The sequence below is a fragment of the Suricata suricatta genome, chromosome X, assembly GCF_006229205.1.
Source record: "Suricata suricatta isolate VVHF042 chromosome X, meerkat_22Aug2017_6uvM2_HiC, whole genome shotgun sequence".
Taxonomy (NCBI): Eukaryota; Metazoa; Chordata; class Mammalia; order Carnivora; family Herpestidae; genus Suricata; species Suricata suricatta.
In genome coordinates this window covers 11,446,707-11,466,488 of record NC_043717.1, presented here as the reverse complement: position 1 = coordinate 11,466,488, position 19,782 = coordinate 11,446,707, and positions in this window count along the sequence as shown.

The following is a 19,782-nucleotide window of genomic DNA, read 5'->3' as shown; positions in this document are numbered from 1 at the left end:
TTAGTTCTAGCTCTTCCAGCCCCGCTGCCCTTACCAGGAACACACACTCCCAGACCCCTATCTGTTTATTACAGCCCACTTGAACTACCGCCAGACTTGAACAGGCAGTGCAATTTGGGAACCCATTCTAAAACTATTCACCAAGAAAAAACTGCAAAATCTTTTATGTTTTAAGAAAACATCACAAATTAAAAACTAATCTGCTGGCTTGAGGAGGTGTATTTCTCAGCTTCGAGAAGGTGTTAGTATATGCTATGAGAGTTTACGGTTACATTGTAACCATGAAGAATTATTTTAGCTTCGAAGAAGAGTTTCTGTTATAAACTAGGGTATTAAACACACAGGCATCCACATACGCATACAAGACCGAACAAAACTTAACAACAATAAAAACTTGCCTTGCCAAAAGGTAAACAGAAGCTATGCCAAATTTCTCTCCAGTAGACTCTCTAAATGAATAAGATGCACAATAACCAACTGATAAATGGTAGATTATCACTCGAGAAATCAAGGCTTATTCAGTCAACTTTCCCAGCAGAACCAATCCACTGTGACACAGCAGGAATGTCACGAGCCTGAGGGAGCACTACAGAGGCGTGAAGCTGATTTCAGGAAGTGGCAGGCTGTTCTTCTGGATGAGTCTCTACGAGGCGGTGGGGGAGAAAGGTATAGAAAGAGGCACTATCATTTATGAGAAAACTCTGGTCTTTGTGCTTAGCTCTTTTTTTTTCTTTTCCAAAGTGTTTTTGAAGTAAACAAATGGGTGCCTCTTTGGGGTACAATCTCACGCTGATAATGTCATGTATAGAAAGGCAATTGGGCACAGAGAAAAGAACGGGCTTTCAAAACAGCAGGGCCCTCTGCTTCCTGCTCCTAATACCCACTTGCTGTGTAAACTCACATAACTTATATAACCCCTCTGATTTTTTATTCTTTTTCAGTAAAATGGGGATTATAAGGCACGCAATTGTGGTAGGGCTTAAATGAGAGAATATGATAGTCAATAGAGTCTTCTGTGTGTACTTGAAGGAAGTGTATAGTCTATTTTTCTTGGATGGAATGTTTTTTTAAATGTTTATTTGTTTTTGAGAGAGACAGAGACAGAGTGCAAGCAGGGAAGGGGCAGAAAGAGAGGGAGACACAGAATCTGAAGCAGCCTCCAGGCTCTGAGCTGTCAGCACAGAGCCCGACATGGGGCTCGAACCCACGAACCGTGAGTGAGATCATGACCTGAGCCGAAGGCCGATGTTCAACTGACTGAGCCACCCAGGTGCCCCCAGAATGTTTTATATATGTATCTTTTAGAGCTACGTATTCTCAAGTATGCTTGAAGTAAAACATTTTCTTGTTGAAAAAAAAATAACTGAGGGTATTTATTTAAAATAACGCATATAAGAGGGAGGTCACAGGGGGTGGGAATGAGTGAAATAGGCGAAGAGGATTAAGAGTACACTTATGATGAGCCCTGACTAATAATGTATAGAATTGTTGGATTACTATACACCTGAAACTAATACAACACTGCATGTTAACTGTATTGGAATTAAAATAAAAAACTTAATAAAAAAAGAATACTGTAAATTGCCAGTTTTGTACTTAGAATACCCAAAGTATTAAATTCTCAACTATATACATTAAATATTAATACAATTAATTGCTAATGTTTCTCATTAAATTTTATTATTCTATTGTTCCATTTTGGAACATTATTTTATACTATTAATAACATGTATTATTTAAAGTAACTTTTTAAAACTCTCTGGTCAAAGAGTCAAGAGACCTGGTTCTAATCCCAAGCCTGCTCTTTCTACAACATATAATCTGTCCAAGTTGTTTTCCACCCATTTATGAGTCACACTTTACTTTTGGTTAAATATAAATAAATAAGGGATTTGGGCTTGCTGATATTGTCTCTCCTGACACAAACATTTTATTCTTTAATTTTTTTTACAGTATGCTTCACACCCACTGTGGAGCCCACCATAGGGCTTGAACTCATAACCCTGAGATCAAGACCTGAACTGAGATGGAGAGTCAGATGCTTACTGACTGAGCCATCCAGGTGTCCTCTGACACAGACAGTTTAGCAATTTGATGACTCTAAGTTCATTTGGGTTTCATTTGTCTTCTTTGTCCGAGAAGGTTGACTTGAGCAATAAAGGCAAAAATTAACAAGTGGGAATAAACAAGCTACTGAATGAGAGAAAATATTTGCAAATCATATATCTGATAAGGGGTTCATATTCAAAATATACAAAGAATTTATATAACTCAATAGCAAAAAAAAATTCTGATTAAAAAATGGGCAGAGGATCTGAATAGACATACGTCCAAAGAAGACATACAGATGGCCAACAAGTACATGAAAAGATGTTCAACATCAGTAACCATCAGGGAAATGCAAATTAAAACCACAATGAGAGATCACCTCACACTGCTTTTGTTAGAATGGCTATCAACAAAAAGAGAAGGAAAAATAAGTGTTGGTGAGGAGGTGGAGAAAAAGGGAACCCTTGTGTGCTGTTGGTGGAAATGTAAATTGGTGTAGCCACTGTGGAAAACAGCATGAATATTCCTCAAAAAAAAATAGAACTTCCTTTTGATGCAGCAGTTCCACTTCTGGGTATTTAGCTGAAGAAAACAAAATCATTAATTAAATTAAAAGGCAGGGTACCTGGGTGGCTTAGTCAGTTGAGCATCCAACTCTTGATTTCGGCTCAGGTCATGATCCCAGGATCATGGGATCCAGCCCTGTGTCAGGCTCTTTGCTGAGCATGGGGCCTGCCTGAGATTCTCTCTCTCTCTCTCTCTCTCTCTCTCTCTCTCTCTCTGTCTCTCTCTCTCTCACTCTCTCGCTCCTACTCTCTCCTGCTTGTGCACATGTTCTCTCTCTCTCCAAAATAAATAAATAAAATCTAAAATATATATATATATATGTACCCTAATGTTCGCTGCAGCATTTTTTATAATAGGAGATTATATTCATTGATACATGAATGGATAAAGACATTATGATACATGCGTACGTACACACACATACACACACACACACACTGGGGAATATTATTCCACGAAAAAGAAGGAAATCTTGCCATTTGTGACAACATAGATGGGCCTTGAGGGTGCTTTGCCAAATTAAATAAGAGAAAGAGAAACACTGTATGGTTTTACTTATATGTGGGATAAAAAAAATAGCTGACCTCATAGGAACAGAGAAGATGGTGGTTGCCAGAGACAGGGAGGTTGGGTTGGGCAAAATGAGTGAAGGTGGTCAAAAGGTACAAACTTCCAGTTATAAAATAAATGAGCCATAAGGATGTAATGTACAGCATGGTGACTATAATTAATAATACTGTTTTGCATGTCTGAAAGTTGCTAAAAGAGTAAATCTTAAAAATTCTCATCACAAGGAAAAAACATAACTGTATGGTGATAGATATTAACTAGAATATTGTGTTGATTATTTTGCAGTAAATACAAATAACAATTCATTACATTGTACACTTGAAACTAAAATAATTTATTGGTCATCATATATCAATTTTTTAAAAGTTGCCTTAATAAATTAGCATTAATTAGTGGCTTATGCTAAGGCCAATGGTCTAGACAGAAGTGGTGTGCTGGTAAACATTAAAAATGTTGGCTCTCTGGGAAAAAACAAAAAGAAAAAGCCCTGTTTATAGTGTTTGCCAATTTCCGTGGTATAAATATCCCCACCATGGCCAATTTCAAGCTATGCGTGAAACATCACTAAAGGTGGAATAGGAAAGAGATATACACACTGGCCTTCAGGGAGCAATCTGGAGCACATCGCTGTGCCAAATCCAGCAGACTGCGCCGCTCACCCCTCATGCAGTTCCTGAGCAAGAACACCACAAAGAAGAACAGCTCCAGGGATCAGGACACTTTATATTTTCAGATTCAATTTAGGGTAGATACATAAATAAGCCCTGTTATCACACAGAATATACCACTAAACTTACTGCCATTTTGGAAAAAAAGAACAAAGGTTCTGGAGACCATGAAATACTGAATTGCAAACTCAATCTCCTTTTCTTTTTTTAAATTTTTTTTATTAAAAAAAATTTTTAATGCTTTTTATTTATTTTTGCAAGAAAGAGACCGCATGAGCCGGGGAGGGTCAGAGAGAAAGGGAGACACAGAATCTGAAGCAGGCTCCAGGCCCTGAGCTGTCAGCACACGAATCAACAAACTGTGAGATCATGACCTGAGCCGAAGCCAGACGCTTAACTGACTGAGCCGCCCAGCCGCCCCAATCTCCTCTTCATACACTCCATTTTAATTCTTCACCTACTTCAAACTGATAAGAACAGATGCTCACTTGACCTTAGCCAGAAGTCCGAGAAGCAATTCTTTGCCTACTTTAAAACATTCCTGGGGTGCCTGGGTGGCTCAGTCGGTTAAGCCTCCGGCTTCGGCTCAGGTCATGATCCCACGGTTCGTGGGTTCGAGCCCGCGTCGGGCTCTGTGCTGATGGCTAGTTCGGAGCCTGGAGCCTGTTTCGGATTCTGTCTCTCCCTCTCTCTCTGGCCCTCCGCTGCTCACGCTCTTGCTCTCTGTCTCTCAAAAATAAATAAAAATATTTTTAAAAATTTAAAACATTCCTTAATCTAAGGCTATAAAAGCAACAAATGACTTCTAAAGGCTCTAAGTTGGAAAATTAGTAAAAGCAAATTTTGTCTTTTCAATTCCTTAATGGCTATAAGAATGAAGTTTGTCAAATCAACTCTCTCATCTGAAAAGTCAATCATCAATTGGAATATGAATGCACTCTGATTACAGGATTCCCATAGATGTTGAAGTTTAGAAAACCACAGGATGCAGCGCAGGGCTACAAATGAGAAGTAAGCATGAGCGTGCTTTAACACTTCATACATCATACATTCTGTAAATTGCCAAAGAACTAAAGCCCTATAATCCATTCTAGGAGAAATCCTCAGGACATAATCCACACCTTATTTTCTCACAAACCTGACATCTTTTATCCTCAGACTTCTCAGTCCTCAGATCTGAATCTGAAGAAACCTTCAAGAACTCAGTATACAAGTAAAGATAATGCCAGCTGATATCTGACAGTCCACCATACTGCCTTGTACAGTAGCTCCTAATTCACCCAAAGATTCAGAAAGGAAGATCCTACTGACTTGCAGCTCTGAAAAGTGTTTAAAGTTCCTGAATTATCACCCTCAGTCAACATGGGAAGACCATTTTGATCTCACTATCTTCTATGTGATGTAAGGAAAATACATGATATATTTTAGAAACATTCTCATCAAGAAGTTTTTTTTAATGTTTTTTTTAACATTTATTTATTGGTGAAAGACAGAGGTAGAGCATGAGTGAGGGAGGCTCAGAGAGGGGGAGACACAGAATCTGAAGCAGGCTCCAGGCTCTGAGCTGTCAGCACAGAGTCTGATGTGGGGCTCGAACCCACAGACCACAAGATCATGACCTGAGCCAAAGTTGGATGCCCAACTGACTGAGCCACCCAGGGGCCCACTCATCAAGAAGTTTTAAAAAGAGCAATCTATAATATCTAAAAAATTTATGCATATGAAATAATTTATTCCTTGGAAATGTGCTATTGCTGTAGTTGTATACATTAAGGTCCTAGCATATAGAATGCTGAGTACAAGGCATTTTGTAGATACTCCTGAAACAATATAGGGAACGTGCTGTTGTTCTTCCCCAATCCCTTTACTCAGTTCATATATCCAGCCCCCATACACTGTGTTGGCTGCTAATAGCTTGCAGCTGCCTCCTTGTCTAAAAAATACTGTCATTGATTGGGAGCTGTGTCACTGGGGAAGCCGTTTTCTGCAAGAAGCAGCTTATTCTCATTAAGTTAGTGACAAGGATGTACAAAAGTCCTCCTATCTCCACATTTACTTAAAGGCAGAACCAACTTTGTGGTGCAATTTGTGCTCTAGAACTCCCCAAAGGATCAGACTGAGATAGTCTCCAGGTGATGTCACAACCTGGCTTGACTCCTTCCCTTGTCCTTTACTGCTTCCCTCAATTCCCTTTTGAAGAAACTTCCTCAATAAGGTATTTGCAAAAAAAAAAAAAAAAGAAAGAAAAGAAAAAAAAGAAAGGAAAAAAAGGTCTACATCTCAGGGTCTACGTTTGAAGCATCCAAAACACACTTACATCATTTTTTTCAAGAATATAAGATATATATAAAAGTTAGCTCAACTATTAATTGGCTACTGATTACATGTAGATAATTAAAAATGAAAGGGGACTTAGATGATATGTCCATCCCCAGCTAAAACAGAATAATAGGTACCAGATTTAATTTCTTGACAGATACACCCCAAAAAAGGAGAAAAGGTATGAAAAAATAGTTTTCATGAAATTAATATCAGGCAACAAAAGACCATGATCTCCAAAAAATAAAACAAACAAACAAGCAAATAAGATGCACCCTCTGATTGCTCAAGCTTACTGCAGGAAGGAAAAAACCCAGGACGGTCCTGACAGACACCCAAACTGAGAACATAGAGCTGGAAATCCAGGGAAGCCAAGACAGCAAGAGTTATCAAAGAAGAAAAGGCTATATAGAAAGAGAACTCTGGAGATTTGTAGAGGGTCCCTTTGACTATTCAGATGAGTACAGGTCAGTACAATCACATGAGGTAAGGAACTCAAGAGAAGTTTAAAGGGACAAATCCCTGAAGACCACACAGGACGAGGAATAGTGCTCATTCCTAGCAAGCTGGGTGGAAAACTTATAATTCACAGGGCAGTGGGTAGAATACTGAAAATAATTTTCTCTCAGTAGTAGGGGAGAAATAGCACTAGACTACTCAATGCTCTGATCTCACCTAACGACACTCAAAATCAATACTCAAAAGTATACAACTGTTTCTAAGTAACTTAACTGCACCTTGAGCAAAGCTCGAGAGTATTTACAGGAATCCCAAAATATATGGCACCCTATAAGACAATGTTTGACATATAGCAAAGAAGCAGGAAAATGACCCAAAATTAGGAAAAATTCAGTGAATTAAAACTGATGCAGAAATAACACAAAATCAAGGGAAAAATTATAACTCTATTCCATATATTCAAAGTATAGAGGAAAGACTGAACATGCTAAATAGACACATAGAAGATTTGAAAAAGATCTAGTTCAAATCCCTAAAGATTAAAATTATACTGTCTGAGATGAAACATACATTAGATGGAATTAATGACAGGTTAGCTACTGAAGAAGAAAATATTAGTAAACTTAAATACTTAGTAATAGAAACAATCCAAAATGAAACACTCAAAGTTGGGGGTGGGGGGTGGGGAAATAGAATCAGTGGTCTGTGAAACAACTTCAAATGGACAAATATATATGTAAAAAGAGAAAGGGAATGCAGAAGACAAAAAAAAACATATTCGAAGAAATAATGGACAAAATTTTTCAAATTTGATAAAGACTTTAAGTTCATAGATTCAAGAAGCTAAACAAACTCTCAAGTGCAAAAACATGGAGAAAACCACATAAGGCACGTTATAATCAAAATTTTAAAAACCAGTGATAAGGAGAAAATATTAAAAGCAGCCAGGGGCAAAAATACACATTAAGTGTGGGAGAACAAAGATAACAATGACAACAGACTTCTTATCATAAACAGAGGACAACAAAATGATATCTCTAAAGTACTAAAGGAAAAAATTGTCAACCTAGAATTCTATATCCAGAAAAAAATCTTTAAAAAAAATGGAAGGAGTGCCTAGGTGGCTCAGTTAGTTAAGCGTCTGACTTTGGCTCAGGTCATGATCTCACAGTTTGTGGGTTCGAGCCCCACATTGGGCTCTGTGCTGACAGCCCAGAGCCTGGAGCCTGCTTCAGATTCTGTGTCTCCATCTCTCTGCCCCTCCCCTGCTCAACTCTATCTCACTCTCAAAAATAAACATTAAAAAAAATTTTTTTAATGGAGGCAAAATATTTTTTCAGGCATATAAAAGATTAAATAATTCATTATAAGTAGGCCTTGTATACACAAAATAGTAAATAAGAAAAAATGATAATGATGAAAATCTTGATCTACACAAAAACAGAGTACTGAAAATGGTAACCATATGGGTAAATTAAAAGAAATTTTGTCATTATGTAAGTCTCTTTACAAGACAATCAGCCATTTAAAGCAAAAATAACAAAAACATATTTGAGGTTATATAATACATAGAAGTAAAATACATGAAAACAACAGCACGAGAGTTGGAGGGGAGACATGGTAAGTTGTGGTAAGGTCTTTATACTATACAGGAAGTAGTATAATATCACTTGAAAGCAGACTGGAGTAATATTTTGTGTTAGTCCTGTGGGTAACTTTTTGTGTTATTTATAATACTTTATAAGTAAGATAAGAACCCACAAAAGAGATAAAATTGAATCTTAAAATTACTCAACAAATCCAAAATATGTGAGGAAAAGAGAAAAAAGGAGCAAATGAAATATGGTAAAAATAGAAAGATGGTAGATATAAGTACAGCCATATCTATCATCACATATGTGGTGGAAAGACTCTTAAGATGCCTTCAATTATCTCTGTCTCCTTGTATTTATGCCCTTGTGTAATACCCTTCTCTTGAGTGTAGATGGAACCTGTGACTTTCCTCTAAGCAGCAGAATATGGGATGTTCCCATCATGATTGTTATATAGGACTGGAACTTCCATCTTGCAAGCAGACTCTCTATTGATGGTTTCCTTTGCTAGCTTTGATGAAGGAAGTCGTCATATGGAGAAGTCCATGTGGCAAGGAACTGAAAATGGCCTTCATCCTGACAACATGCAAAGAACTGAATACTCTCATCACATTAGTTTAGAAATAGATTCTTTTTTGTTTGAGCCTCAGATGAGACCCCAGCCCTGCCCAATACTTTGATTGGCACCTTGTGAGAGATCCTGAAGCAGAGAACTCAGCTAGGCTGTGCCTGAATTTCTAACTCACAGAAACAGTGAGATAATAAATGTGTGTTGTTTCGAGCTGCTAAGTTGTGAGAGTATTATTCTGCAGCAGTAAATAACTAATAAAACATTAAATGCAAATGGTTTAAACTCCCAATGAAAATGGAGATTGCCAAATTGTATTACAAAAAAAAAGACCCAACTATATGCTGCACTAAAGAAAGATACTTTAAAAATAAAGACACAAGTAGGTTAAAAATAAAAATATGGAGACGTGCCTGGGGGGTTCAGTCAGCTAAGCATCTGACTCTTAATTTCAGCTTAAATCATGATCTCATGGTTCCTGAGACTGAGTACTGTGTCAGGCCCTGTACTGACAGCATGGAGCCTGGTTGGGATTCTCTCTCTCTCTCTCTCTCTGTCTCTCTCAAAATAAATAAATAAAGTTTTAAAAAATATGTAAAAATATATACCATGTTATCCTGATCTTAAAAAAAGGAGTTCTTATATTAATATAAAACAAAGTAGATTTCAGAGTAAATATTAATAAGAGTACAGGGTCATTTCATAAAGAGCCCAATTCAGCAAGAGGACATGGCAATCTTTTTTTTTATTTTTTTAATGTTTTTTTATTTAATTTTGATACAGAGAGAGACAGAGCATGAGAGGGGGAGGGGCAGAGAGAGAAGGAGACACAGAACTGAAAGCAGGCTCCAGGCTCTCAGCTAGCTGTCTGCACTGAGCCTGACGCGGGGCTCGAACCCACGAACGTGAGATCTGACCTGAGCCGAAGCCGGAGGCTTAACCGACTGAGCCACCCAGGCGCCCCGGCAATCTTAAATTTGTATGCACCTAATAACAGAGTTATTACATGAATTAAAAACTGATACAAATAGGGGCGCCTGGGTGGCTCAGTTGGTTAAGTGTCCGACTTCAGCCTCAGGTCATGATCTCAGAGTTCATGAGTTTGAACCCCACATCAGGCTCTCTGCTGTCAGTGCAGAGTCTGCTTCAGATCCTCCATCTCCCTCTCTCTCTGCCACTCCCCTGCTTACACTCCCTCAAAAATATTTTTTAAAAAACTGATATAAATATAAGGAGAAATAGACAAATCTATAACTCTACTCAGAGATTTACCTTTTCTCAATAACTGAAAAAACAAATAAGACAAAAAACAAATAAGGATACAGAAGACTCAAACACCACTATCAACAAAATGCCCAATTAACATTTATGCGACATTTCAAAATATTGCAAAGTGCACGGTTTTTTTTCAAGTGCATAGAAAACATTTAACCAAATTAGAGTACGTTCTGGTCCATCAAACCCATCAAACAAATCTTTTGTCTCTTTCTCTGAATTCTTAAATTATAGGTGCTGAAATTTCTACTTCTACTCTTAACTTTAATCACTGAAATTTTCGATGGGATTTACAGGCAGGATGATGAGCAGGGCAAATCTCTACTGTTAAGTGTGCCAAATGCTTGCTTTGAGAAAGGAAGACTTTATTTTTTTACGTTTTATTTCTTTATTTTTGAGAGAGAGAGACAGAGACAGAGAGAGAGAGAGAGAGAGAGCACAAGTGAGGGAGGGATGAAGAGAGAGAAAGAGAAAGAGAGGATCCCAAGCAGGTTCCACACTGTCAGTGCAGAGCCTGACTTGGGGCTTGAACTCACAAACTGCAAGATCATGACCTGAGCTGAAATCAAGAGCTGGACACTAACTGACTGAGCCATCCAGGTGCCCTGGCAAAGGAAGACTTTAAAGCGGCAGATAAGATGGAGAGTAGGGGACACTAGTTCACCTTTCTGAGAGTTCTAAGACTCAGCTGAACTAGAGGTGTGTTCTTCTTCTTCTAATGTTTATTTTTATTTTTGAGAGAGAGAGAGAGAGAGAGAGAGAGAGAGAGAGAGAGAAAGAGAGCGCGCACAAGCAGGGAAGGGGAAGAAAAAAGGGGCCAGAGGTTCTGAAACAGGCTCTGGGCTGACAGCAGCAAGCCTAATGTGGGGTGGAACTCAGGAGGCATGAGATCATTACCTAGCCTGAAGTAGGACGCTCCACTGACTGAGCAACGCAAGTTCGCCAACATGGTGTGCTCTAAATGGAACCCCAAGTGGGCTGGACTAAACTCTGCTCATAACAGATTAAGTTTTTGTTACCAAAAGCCTAGTTACTTTTGGCTCAAAGACATTATACTTATTATAAAAGATTATTCATATAAGATGGCATTTAGATAATCAGTAATACTACAAGACTAGTAAACAATACCCTCCAAGAAACCCAATATCTCAATAGGAGAGATATTTCTATCAATATCTTTCACGGTGACATCACTATGTCCAATTTGGCCTGCAAGAGAATTTAAGATGATGCTATATGATGTTACTTGCTCACTCCATGTGAAATCAATCAATAGTTTAATTCAACACTGCTACAATGTTGAATTGATGACTAGCTGTAAAACCAAAGCCATTAATGGGAAGATAATTCACACAAAGTTGCACTGATAATGAATAAATGAGAAACTCCATAAAAAGGAAAAATGATGTGTAGAGGCTGCTTTTAGGGAACCTGAGTAAGGTAAAGAGGGCCCACAGCAGCTACCGACTGCAGGGCTGACCACACACAGGCCCATCGGGCTACCCAGTTCAAAATATGCACAAGCCCTAACTGACCAATGGGCTATTACAACCAAGCACAGGTACCAAAAAATGAAAATTCCATACGTTCCCATACTCCCTCACTCCCACCTTGAATTATAGCCGTTCATCACTGTCTCCTGGAAGACAATCTCTCCTTTGCTGTCTTACCTGGGCTCCCTTGTGTGTATTCAATAAATTTCTATCTCCTTTGTTCTACCTTGGGTAGATTCGTTCGCCACCCATGCCACCAGCGTCCACCCAGTGAGGTTGCCCCATATGATATTTCTCTTTAGGGTTGCTATAGAAAATCCTCAGGTATGTGCAAAGCATAATTAATTAGGTAGCAGTTTCTGGAACAGGTGAGGACAATCCTAAAATTCTTCAGGTTATTCAAATTCACTTTAGTGCTCAGTAACTTTGGGCAGTTTTGCAAAGAAAATGGTAAGATCTGAATAACTATAGCATGGATTGCTTTTTTAAAAAGATAAATCTTTTGCAAATTGGTACAACCATTCTGGAGGACAAAATAAATTACGTTTATCCAAATGTAAAATGTGTGTACCTTTTAGTCCCCACATACTCACTGCTCGAATATGTCTACAAAAATGACTCCTCAGATATGCCCTCGAAAGACATGTATTGTCAGAGCATTTTTCCAGAAAGCAACACAAAATCAGTATAATCTGGCTTAAGCAATGAAGGAGGTTTGTTGTCTCAAAGACTTGGAAAAATCAAGCGTAAGATGGTTCATAGTTTGGGCTGGTTTGGGGAGGTGAAGGAAGTGAGACGAGGGAGAAGGGAGCCAAAGCTGAGTACGTTCCCAAGCTAATTTCCAGTGTGGACAACTAGAGTTTAATTCCACTGAGGAGCCCCTGAGAGCTGATGTAAAACATATGCCTCGGAGGTAATCCACCCTAGAGGGGAGAGGTACGTAATGAGTCACTGGTGGGGACCTGCCCCTCAGGGACATCGATTCCATTCTGCTGGGTGGACGGCAAAGGGGACTCCAGAAGTAAGAGAAGGCCCTAGGCAAAGAATGCAGCACTGACACTTAGAAATCAGGCCAGCGTGCAACGAAGTGGTAAGGACAAGTGCATATGGGCAGGGCACTGATAGCATCTGCCACAGGCGGACTTCAGGGAGGCAGGGATCCAGCAGTGGAATGACATCATATTCGCTCCCCTCTGATTTCTAGGGTTATTGTTATCCAACCAATATTTTCCATAGTGTTCACTAAATGATTATCAGTGCCATTTGGGGATATAGATATTGCAGGATACAGAAAGCACTTCAGTGTCAATGTTTCAAGAGACACTGTTTATGGTTAGCCTAATAGGGCTGAATTAAGGCATAGGCATACTTCTGATTTTGCTACATAATTTATTTTATTTATTTTTTTAACATTTATTCATTTTTGAGAGACAGAGCACAAGCCGGGTAGGGGCAGAGAGAGAGAAGGAGACACAGAATGTGAAACAGGCTCCAGGCTCTGAGCTGTCAGCACAGAGCCCAACACAGGGCTCGAGCCCATGAATTGTGAGATCATGACCTGAAGTCGGACACTTAACTGACTGAGCTACTCGGGCACCCTGTGATTTTGCTACATGATTTAAATCAATCAGAATCAACCCCCAAAGATAAGGATGGGCTGTTTTCCCCAGAGAGAAAAGCTGGGTATTATCAAGAAGGGAGAAGTTGGAAGTAGATGCTGAGTAGTTCAACCACAAACGTATAGTAATATATGTATAAAGATGTTAATCGCAACTTTCTTTTCAATAGCAAAAATCTAGTACCATCCAAAGTATATCTCAATAGGGGACTTTATTTTTTTTAATAGTTTGTTTATTTTTGAGACAGAGACAGAGCACGGGGGGGGGGGGCAGAGAGAGAAAGACACAGATCTGAAACAGGCTCCAGGCTCTGTCCTGTCAGCACAGAACTCAATGAAGAGCTCGAACCCATGAACCGTGAGATCATGACCTGAGCCAAAGTAGTATGCTTAACCAACTGAGCCACCCAGGCGCCCCAATAAGGGACTTAAATTTAAACAAATTATGGCATATTCTTATTATGGATCTTTTGCAGGAGTGTATCTTTATGTTCTGATAGAGATGGGCCTCCAAGATGTATCATTAAAAAAAAAAGGCATGTATAATTCACTGTGTAAAGCAAATCACTTTTGTAAATTAAAAAGCAGGTAGATGAATACAAAATTTGTTATGTTAAAGCCTGATCAGACAAAGACTACCAAGGATAAACTTGAAGTAAGACAAGGTTACATTTCTTGTCTTGATGCAGTGAGGGAGGGTTCTCCCTGAAGGACTCTAAGGAGGGTTTAAGAGAGTGCTGATTAGTTCTGGGTTGATTGCTTTTCTAAAGTAGTGTTAGACGGGGAGTTCAGGAAACCATCAAAACCCTAGAGGAGAAAGCAGGAAAAAACCTCCTTGTCCTCAACTGCAGCAATTTCTTTCTTGGCACATCCCCAGAGGCAAGGAAATCAAGAACAAAAATGAACTACTGGGACCTCATCAAGATAAAAAGTTTCTGCAAGGCATAGGAAACAATAAAAAAAACTAATAGGCAACCAACAGAATGGGAAAAGATAGTGGCAAATGGCATATCAGATAAAGGGCTAGTATCCAAAATATACAAGGAGCTCACTAAACTCCATACACAAAAAATGAATAACCCAGGGAAGAAATGGTCAGAAGACCTGAATAGACACTTCTCCAAAGAGGACATCCAGATGGCCAACAGGCACATGAAACGACGCTCAGCGTCACTCATCTTCAGGGAAATTCAAATCAAAACCACACTGAGATACCACCTCACGCCAGTCAGAGTTGCTGAAATGAACAAATCAAGAGACTATAGATGCTGGCGAGGGTGTGGAGAGACGGGCACCCTCCTACCCTGTTGGTGGCAATGTAAACTGGTGCGGCTGCTCTGGAAAACAGTGTGGAGGGTCCTCAAAAAACTGTCCGTAGAACTCCCTTATGACCCAGCAATAGCACTGCTAGGGATTTACCCAAGGGATATAGAAGTGCTGATGCATAGGGGCACATGTACCCCAATGTTCATAGTGGCACTTTCTACAATAGCCTAATTATGGAAAGAGCCCAAATGTCCATCACCTGATGAATGGATCAAGAAGATGTGGTATATATATACAATGGAGTACTACATGGCAATGAGAAAGAATGAAATCTGGCCATTTGTAGCAAAGTGGGTGGACCTCGAGGGTGTCATGCTAAGCGAACAGATACCATATGTTTGCACTCATAGGTCTAACAGGAGAAACCTAACAGAGGACCATAGGGAGAGGAAGGGGGAAAGAGAGCTGGGGAGAGTGAGGGACACAAATCATGAAAGACTATTGAATACTGAAAACGAACCATGGACTGAAGGAGAAGGGGGCAGGAGGGAGGGGGTGATGGTCATGGTGGGGGGCACTTGTGGGGGAGAAGCACTGGGTGTATTATGGAAACCAATTTGAAAATAAACTATTAAAAAAATAAGGGGAGTTCAATTAGGGATTGAGTGCTGTCTTGAGTTTAGGGGACTTTAGCAGGATCGGGTCTCTTGATAACAGATGGATGTAGCAAAGTAGGGTTGGGGGGCTGTCATCAATAAGAAAGTGGGAGCCACTCACGGGGGCGCTATTATGACATTTTACAGCTGCTGCACAATCATTGGAGAAAGAATGTTTTCTGTTAACTTTGCATCTGAATTTATGTGTCTATCTCCCTGGTTTTAATCATAGAAGGGCTTCTTTCCCTCCCCCCACAACGTCTGAGCTGATTTTTCACCCCTCTAATCCCAGATAGGTTTTTACTCTTTCTTAAGCAATACTAAGAAACTGTTAACAGCAGTCACCTTTGGAAAAATAAATTAGGCCGGGAAAGTGAGCAGGAAAAGATGTCTGTGGTATTTGTTTGTATCTTTCTTCTTTACTTACATTTTCTAAACATGTACATATGTGAATTTTGGTACATTTTCAGTATTAACGTAGATTCTCTTAACAGTGAGAATATGACCTTTTTTGTTTGTTTTCCTTCTTTTTATTTATCTGTATTTTGTCATGAATTGGTGTTATATTTAAAAATTTTTTAATGTTTATTTTTTTTATTTTTGAGAAAGAGAGAGACAGAGTGGGAGCGGGGGAGGGGCAGAGAGAGAGAGGGAGACACAGAATCTGAAGAGGGCTCTAGGCTCTGAGCTGTCAGCACAGAGCCTGACTCAGGGCTCGAACTCACAAACGATTAGCCAAAGTCAGATGCTTAATGGACTGAGCCACACAGGCGCCCCAAGAATTAGTGTTATTTTAAAATAACAATAGACACTGCCTGCCTCCCAAAATGTCAAGTCTGACTGTTGTCACAGTATAAACCTAGAGCACAGGAATGATTCTGGCTAACCTATCCGCCGTGCCTTCTAATGCTGCTACTTCCTGCCTCTCTTGGGTCATTTATTCTATGTCCAATCCTTGTTCCGCTAGCTCTGCCCCTAATGAAGGCTAGCAAATTTGGAGTGAGGCCAGTGAGAAAGTGAGCCCATCGCGTCACAGGATGCCTGGATACTTCACTGAGAGCAGAGAGCACGATTCTAATCATAAACCTCAACAATAAGATACTGCATCTCTTTTTCCCCTAACTCAGCCTTCCCCAAAGACCACACAGCTATTGGTGCCAGCAAACGGTGTGTTACTGTTGCATCCTTCCCCTGCTAAAGACAAACATGCTGTAATATTTCAATAGAAACACAGCTGAGGATCAGGTGTGCTCGTTTTATAATACACCATGAGGTGACTAATAGTATAGATAACTCAGGGAGGAAACCAAAATACATCAAATACTTGTACTTTGTTGCCTAAAAGTTCACTCAGGTGCCTCACCCAAGAGCTTTCCCTAAGTGTTTCCCCCATTCACGAAGGGATTTTTCATTTTAAGAGTCTGGCTGAGAATGTTATAATTTGGGGGACTTGCCACCAAATATACGGCTTGTAGTCATATGTCTAGGCTGAAGGACCAATGGCGTGAAGAACTAGAATAACTTTCTTATTGAGCCATTGATAACAAGACCAATGACAAACATGGAGAGCCTTCTGTGGGAGCATGCACTGAGTGGTTTTAGCACATTCCTGCCAGGCCATTATTATGCTTTTTCTCGTTAAACTTTTGTTTCAATGGGCCTCGAAATTCTGTGACAGATATTGGTCAAGTTGTTTCCATTAAAAAGTACTGATTTTAAAAATTAATAACTTAAAGCTGCCACACACATGCGCGCCCGCGCACACACACACACACACACACACACACACACACACACACTAAATGGTCCACAGAACACTCTCCTTTCCTTCTGAAGGTTTCATGAAGCATTATTATCATCAGCCAGTCTTTTACTATTAAACTTAAATGGCCAATCGGCACAAACAGTTGTCACACTGTTCTTCCTCCGCTGATTAAGGCTGGGGTGGCAGGTCTTGGAGATAATACTCATTAAGTCTTCTGAGCTCTCTGGGCAGATTTGGTGACCTTGTCAGCAACCGTTGCCTTCTTGTCCACTGCCTCGATGACACCCACAGCAACCTTCTGTCTCATGTCACGAACAGCAAAATGGCCCAGAGAGGGATAGTCAGTGAAGCTCTCAACGCACATGGGCTTGCCCAGAGTCGTATCAACGATGGCAGCGTCACCAGATTTCATGAACTCTGGACCATCTTCCAGGTTTTTCCAGAATGATGATCAATCTTCTCCTTCAGCTCAGCGAACTTGCCAACAATGTGAGCAGTGTGACGGTCCAGCACAGGTGTATATCCAGCACTAATTTGCAGGCCATTATTTTTAAAGGGACTTCTTTGCTAGTGATATGCAAGGAGTATTATGTACTCAAAAGTCGGAAGAGCTTTCCAATAGCCAAGTTCAACTATTGTTTATAAACAAACAGAAAAATCTCCTCTAATATGGAGTGTCTGGAATCAAATTTCAACTATTTTGCAAACAGTTTAGAAATAATAACCAGTTATTTTTCCTGTCTTTGCTGCTAACAAGGACTCAAATTATCAGCACCTCTGACTATCTCTGACCTGTCAGGAGAGTATAATGATGTTCTACAGACTGCAAAGAGCATACTTGTTGTCATTTTGCCAACTCATAGCTACAAGCTTGTTAATTGAAGAATCTCTGTACTTAGATAGATGCACAAAAGTTCAAGCCATTAAAAGTAAACAAATTTTTATTTTCCAATGTGCCATGTTCAATGAACATACCAAATATTTTGAAAGATAATCTGAACAAGTGAAAATAGTTTCCATGGAAATGGTTACTTTCACAGCAATCTGTTTCTTTAGTTAATGGGAATATTATCCCAATGAAATACTTTAAGGAGGCTCAAATAAGTACAAGAGATGTACAATGCATTATTGCATGGGCAGTTTTCAATATTGCACTGGTGAGTTATTAACGGATTTATTCTCAAGTGTTTATTGACATAATTTGGTGAAAACCACTATCAAGCAGGAGTTATCATAGTCAGAAGACCCGAGCTAATCTCAGACCATCATTTTTTAACTGCATCAGTGGGTCTGTCATTTATTGTACCTGAGCCTCCTTTGAAAGACAGAGTATTTTTATCCTGGCTTTACCTAACATGGAATGTCTTAACCAAAGAAAAAGAGCAATCTACTTTTGATCCAGATATATGGCTGTAGTGGCGCTGAAGTATGGTCGCAAATAATTTGATACTCCTTTCAAAAGGTAGAAACGAATTCCTTTTCCCTTAAATGCAACCTGTATTCAGTGACTTGCTTCAGATGAATAGAATGGTAGAAGGGACAGTCTATGACGTCTGAGCTTAGGATATAAAAGACATTGTGACTTCCTCCTTACTCTCTTCCTCTGAGGACCCACTCTGGGGGAAGAGGGCAGCCATGTTGTGTAGATACCCAGGCAGCTCCATGAAGAGTCTCACGTGAAGAGAAACGAGGACCTCTTGCCAGAAACCGACAGGGAACTGAGGTCTTCTTCCTACAGTCATTGCCTGACCATGGAAATGGATTCTCCTCCTTTTCACAAGCATCCTTTTCCATGTTTCAGGCAAAGACATATTTCTATGAATTCCCAAATCATATGAGGCCTTACCCCAGGCTATGAAAACTTCAGGGGCACACAAAGGGGTAGTTTAACTACTGATGTTTGCAAACTTAATTTATTCAAATCATCATAAACTCACAGTAGGGCTTCCCACTTTCGTTTTTTTTGATAATAGTTTATTGTCAAATTGGTTTCCATATAACACCCAGTGCTTCTCCCCGCAAGTGCCCCCCACCATGACCATCACTCCCTCCCCCCACCCCCTCCCTTTTCAGTCCATGGTTTGTCTCCATTATTCAGTAGTCTCCCTTGATCTGTGTCCCTCGCTCTTCCCCGCTCTCTTTCCCCCTTCCTCTCCCCATGGTCCCCTGCCAGGTCTCTCCTGTTAGACGTATGAATGCAAACATATGGTATCTATCCTTCTCTGCCTGACTTATTTCGCTTAGCATGACACCCTCAAGGTCCATCCACTTTCCTACCAATGGCCAGATTTCATTCTTTCCCATTGCCATGTAGTACTCCATTGTGTATGTAGACCACATCTTCTTGATCCATTCATCAGGTGATGGACATTTAGGTTCCTTCCAAGATTTGGCTATTGTAGAAAGTGCCACTATGAACATTGGGGTACATGTGCCCCTATGCATCAGCACTTCTATATCCCTTGGGTAAATCCCTAACAGTGCTATTGCTGGGTCATAGGGGAGTTCTATCGATAGTTTTTTGAGGAACCTCCACACTGTTTTCCAGAGCAGCCGCACCAGTTTACATTGCCACCAATAGTGTAGGAAGGTGCCTGTCTCTCCACACCCTCGCCAGCATCTATAGTCTCTTGATTTGTTCATTTTAGCGACTCTGACTGGTGTGAGGTGGTATCTCAGTGTGGTTTTGATTTGTATTTCCCTGAAGATGAGTGACGCTGAGCGTCGTTTCATGTGCCTGTTGGCCATCTGGATGTCCTCTTTGGAGAAGTGTCTATTCAGGTCTTCTGACCATTTCTTCCCTGGGTTATTCATTTTTCGTGGATGGAGTTTAGTGAGCTCCTTGTAGATTTTGGATACTAGCCCTTTATCTGATATACCATTTGCCACTATCTTTTCCCACTCTGTTGGTTGCCTA